Source organism: Periophthalmus magnuspinnatus, chromosome 2 (genome assembly GCF_009829125.3).
Source record: "Periophthalmus magnuspinnatus isolate fPerMag1 chromosome 2, fPerMag1.2.pri, whole genome shotgun sequence".
NCBI lineage: Eukaryota > Metazoa > Chordata > Actinopteri > Gobiiformes > Gobiidae > Periophthalmus > Periophthalmus magnuspinnatus.
Window position 1 is genome coordinate 10,241,503 of NC_047127.1, and position 5,501 is coordinate 10,247,003.

Consider the following 5,501-nt stretch of genomic DNA (forward strand, 5'->3'; position numbering starts at 1 on the left):
CGCATGCGCCAGGAACCATGTGCCTTCTACTGGACACTATATAGTTTTCATCAGAACTGGTAGGATTTACACAAACTCCTGCACAAAAGACACTGGATTAATAAGTAGAAGAAAGAGACTTTATTCTTTGCAACACAGGGTGATTCAGCCTTTTGCTGAATTCATTTTAGTTTTGTCCAATTTTACCTTTTTATTTGATTGATGATAACGAACAGTTGTAAAAGGGAATTTTACAATTATGGTTATTCTTGTTTGGTTGTAAACAACAAAACAAAATGGTTCAAACTTAAAGGGTAACTTTGAGTAGAACTGAAAAGAACTAAAGATTATTTAAATTAAAAAGTTAACTCAACAACAAGAAAATAGATAAGAGATAACTTAAACTAGATCTAACTAACTTAAAAAGGTTGCAACCGATTAATTTAGAAATTTAAAACTGAAAGAAAAATCTTTAAATCAAAAGAAAGGTTTAAAGTGAAAACGAGTTTTGAAATTAATGTTTAATGTAAATGTCTGTCCATGTATTTTTCTTATTTTTTTACAAACTGTTCAATAAGAAAGCCGGCGATTTAAACTAATTTCACTGGTCTGTGGTTCTTATAACTCAGGTTCTTCCAACAATTGCTCCAGTAGTCGTACCTAACCGAAATTCACTGATCCATAGAAGAGTATTACATACACTTAACTGATATTCCCCTGTAGTTAACACTCTGAGGTGCTACATCTGGAATTCACCACATACATCTATGGAGACAGGTTATTTTTGCAGAAGCTTAAATATGACACAAAAAATACGACACGTTGGTACATGTTTTTTCAGTGTTTTTAGTGTTTTACTAATAAAATAACTAATAAAATCACACATAATGAAAGGTTTTTAGTTATTTTAGCCCTATGTTAAGTAAAGAAATGGAGTACTTTCTCCACCCCAGATAAGTTTGAAATAGTTACCTCCTGCAGGAAGTGTTTATACTGCCGTAGAGTACTAAGTGCAGATGAGAGGTGGGCGTGGTCGGCGTGCCCTGGGGCCATGTGCAGAGACAGTTGTAGACGCTTTAAAATGTTATGTAGAATGTTCAAAATCCTGGAATAAAGGAAACTTGAGGCAAAAGTGGAGTAGATCATAAGACACTTTCAAATAGGGCCTGTACCTGATTTGAATGTATTCTTGTCAAGATAAATACTTTTTATTTTCATGCATTGTTTGGTAAAAGATGCTAAAAAAGAACAGAAAAGTTGACTGTAAAACATAATCTATTCATTTTACGTGGCATTTTCTTGGGTAATAACTAATATAGAAGCAACTGACAGCTTCCCTGTTTAAAAGGATTGAAATACTAGTTGAGCTTGACAGAAAGTGTAAGTAAGGATTAAACAATGAGGAGCAGTGCATTACTCTTACTGTGTTACTGTTTCAACGCACCAACAAAGAGTCTAGAAAATTAAAATGCATTATCATCACCATTATATTCTGTGGTTAATCTCAATTTCTCCACTGAAATCAAATCATGTTCCTTCACTTTTGCCTCCGGTTGTCTGAGTTGACGTACAGCGCGAGTGGTTGATCTCTCTGACGCTCAGCCTGGACAGAGCCACAGACGTCATGAAGCTGTAGGTGCAGGTGTGAGCCAGGCCAAACGGGACGTGATCCAGGCTGAGGCGGGTCAAGACCAGAGCGTCTGTGAAGAGGAACAAGCTCAAGTGTGCCACCTGCTCCAGAGCCCTGCATAAAAACATATCATACATTATTAGATGGATATGGCATTTACTCCGACTAAATCTATGGATGAGTACTTACGAGTGGGTTAAAATGACAAAACTATCATTACCTTTCCCATAAGTATCATCACAAAATCAGGCTTAGTACAACCGTCCCGTCATACAACAAATTGAGAACAGAAGCCTTTATTCGCGTAGTAGAGACGTACTTGACGCTGTCTGGGAGCTGCTCCTCCAGACTCCGGTACAGAGCACACCTGTGAGTGGTGACCAGCTGTCGGTTTCCTTCTGCAAGCTTCTGTTAATGATAAAACAGAGCACGACTTCAGAATATGTGATAAGTTCAACCAGAAATGAACAAATGGGAAATAAAAAATGCACGTGTTACCGGACAGCCCTGTATCATCTGCTGGGCCTCCTCCAACAACTTGTCTCTTTGTGAGTTTCGCTTTAACTGAAACAATGGGCAGAAAGTTAGGACTGAATGATTGTCTCAGTGGTGGTAGTAGTACAGCTGTAGATATTTTATTTTTGAAAATGTATAATATATGCTTTTGTTTTAATTTGACTACATTTTAAAGTAGAGCTCTATCAAAGACACTTCTATGGGGTAACTTGTTAACACATAACATATTTAAATCGCCATGTTTTTAATGAGGAAACGATGTTATAACATGGTAGAAATCTCCAAAAAGTCGACTTTAAAAACCTTTGGCTTAGGAAAAAAAAACATATTCATATACATCTTAACTAGTATGGTTTACAGGTGTTTTATTCCTCAAAAATACATCAAAAAACATTCATTCTTGCTGAGAGCAGGGTCACCTCTCCAGAGATCGGACCTGTCACTTGACCGTGCTTGTCTCTACTGAGAAAGATAAGTAAATGCCATACTTCGGAACATTCAATGTAACGCAATAACAGCTGGTGCCACACCTCCCTCCAGAAAAGTTGCAGTGCACCTTTAATCGTACTGTTAGCCTCCTCTAAGCAGAGCATGTGATGGTAAACAGATGCACCAGTCCACACATACACACATACATCTGAATACTAATGAGCCTGATTAAACTATTAATATCAGTGAGCTTGTTTACGCTAGCAACACGAGGGAATGTCCTGTCCTCTCACAATCAAACCTGTTTAAAGGCCCGTACTGTGCTAGATTTTTTCGTGATATATTGTTCTGTCATCAAAAACAGTTAAGTTTTTTTTGTGTGTCACCTACAGTGCTAAAATGCTCCGTTCCACCTTGTGATGTCATTAGTAATCCAGGAAGTGCACAAATGGCTCTTGTATATGTCAGATTTGATGCAGCATGTCGCCCATTTACATATGGATTTTTTCTAGTACTTTGTGCTTTGTGTTTGCACATTTGAGGGGATAGGCATTTTTTTTTTTACAAGTTGGGACATGATGTATTTTTTGGGGCAGAGTTTCAAATTTTTTTGTTTGGTTTTTTGGGGGCCCGGCATCTCATGAATATTATTGGGGTTTTTTTGTGTTTTTTTTTTAGGTGGCACTACTGAGCCAGTGTTTTTTAGAGCATTCACTCAAAATTAGAGGGTTTTAATTTTTGATACTCATCTCTATCATGTTTGTTCTTGTTTACTACTTCACTTTTGTGATTTTATGAGCTCCAAATTCAGTTTTAATTAGTCCCTTGCCTGGACAATTCTCGTCTGTCAGCTCAGGCCTTCAAAGTGGCTTTCTACTGATACTTTGCAGCTGATCTCATCAACATTCCTTGGTTGGTGTGGTGCTAACAGTGGGCATGCTCTGTCTGAGGCTTTGTTAGACTTTGACCTGAACTTTATTTTAACACAATCTGACCAGAAAGAGCTGACAGCTGGAACTACAAGGTGAAAAAGAACAAAATGCTCTAGTTTGTTTGTTTTTTTATATTGATCATATATGAACATCTACAGATGAAGTCATTAGAATATTTCACAAATTATAATATGAATGCAGATGTACTAAAGCGAACACATGCAGCTCATTTGTATTGGGCCTTGGACAGCACTTCCTCTGGGGGCTTAAAATAAAAGTAAATAATAATTTACAATGGCTGCCTTGCTACATTAAAGGGGCCCTTTAAACAATAATGATCCTAAGTTTTGATTTCTTCTTCCAAAAACTGTGAATCTTCCACAGAGTTGCACAGGCCCCTGCAACTCCATCTGAAACTATGACATCAGATTTTAGGATGTGGTGAACACAGCTTATTTATCAAAAAGGTTCAACGTTTGTGAATCATAAGTTTGTATATTTCTTTCTCCCATAGTTTTATAGGCCCCTGCCCTCCATCTGAAACATGCAACAGCAAGTGAATTCAACTAAATTTATTAAAGATTACAAGAACAAATGCATTTATGTCCAAAGGATCATGTTTGGAATCTTTATTTTTCACAAATAATAAAGCAATTATAGATTATAGGTAGCATTTTTGTCTTTTGGACTAAAGGAGCATTATGTAGAAATAAGGAAACTCAATTCAGTGTTACATTTTCTTACTTTCTTTCTTCTTTTTTTTTTTTTTTTTTTTTTTGACCTTCTAACAGAAATATAAAGATTTTGAGCAGCTGAAAAAGTGTGTGTATTTATATAACTTTAATACATTACATTGTTTGTGATTAAAACTGTGTGAGAAAATGTCCTGAATGTCATTCCAGGGTTTGATCCAATATGGCCGACTTCCTGTACATTTTAGGGCGGGGCCATAATATCATTTTTGTCATGTCCTGACATGTTCTATTTTTTGATGTGAGGTTCGGATTTTTACGTTGACTTTTTTCCGAGTCGGGCTCCCATTGGCCCCTTGAAAATCAAAGTTTGAGGTGGCGCTACTGAGTCGTCTTTCGTTATTTTTTCTCGGGGTCTTTTGTGACAATTAGAACTCGTCGAGTTCTTATTTTTGACAACACTCACTGCCATGTCGGGGCGTGTTTACTACTTGATTTTTGCCATTTTCCATGCTCCGGACACGGTTTTAATGAGTCCCTCGCCGGGACGGAGTCCCAGGCTCGGGCCTAATTAGATTTTGTTTAAATTTGGTTGTATTTTCAGGTCCACCCCTCTCATTCAGATTTTAGTTTATTTTATCTCCATAACGAAACAACTCTAGTTCAAGCTCAGTGCATTGTGGGATTTGTACTCACACTGCACTGAACAACTAAAGGCATTTCTTAGAAGATAAATGAGTAATCCAAACGCGAGGGGTTTAAAATGAAAGTTACTCAATTAACTTTCATTTAATTGAGTAACTTTCATTTAATTGGGGGGGGGGGCTTATTCATAAGGGAAACAGGACTTCCACAGAGATCTGAAAAAGCGAACTGGTAGAGAGTCCCGTGTCTTTTTCTGTATGTGAATTTTTAGCAACGCCACAACCCTGTACTCGAACCTACCGTCACTGTCCATAACGCTTTGTAGCAGAGCCGTGGATGAGCCATACTCCCATTCAAGGTGGTTCATCACATCTTTGATTATTTTGTGCTGTCTCTTCTCAGTCTTCTTGATTTTCCTGTCCGGTATGTCAATCTCCCTCCACGCTTTTTGTGTTAAACGTGTGAGGATGGCGTCGTAAGTCTCGTGTCTCATATACAAGTCAACGTTTCCTTTGAAAATTTTTATCATCAAAGCAGTGACCATGATCTGCGTCATGGTCTGGCCTTGCGACAAATGTCTGTTTAGAGGGGTCGATTTTTTCTTTGGTGTTTTCGAGACAACAGCTGGTACATCTTTGGAGACAAACGATGGTACAAGTGCCGCAGGTTGAACCATGG

At 37.7% G+C, this 5,501-nt stretch overlaps 1 long non-coding RNA gene across 1 annotated transcript; it reads right to left on the reverse strand.

Moving 5' to 3' along the window:
- Positions 1–1,606: 1,606 nt before the first annotated feature.
- Positions 1,607–2,169, reverse strand: LOC129456980 (uncharacterized). Its single transcript, XR_008649027.1, has 3 exons — positions 2,108–2,169; positions 1,929–2,017; positions 1,607–1,723 (listed from the first exon to the last, which is right to left on the reverse strand). It is a non-coding gene; the product is annotated as an uncharacterized LOC129456980 (long non-coding RNA).
- Between the last annotated feature and the right edge of the window lie 3,332 nt (positions 2,170–5,501).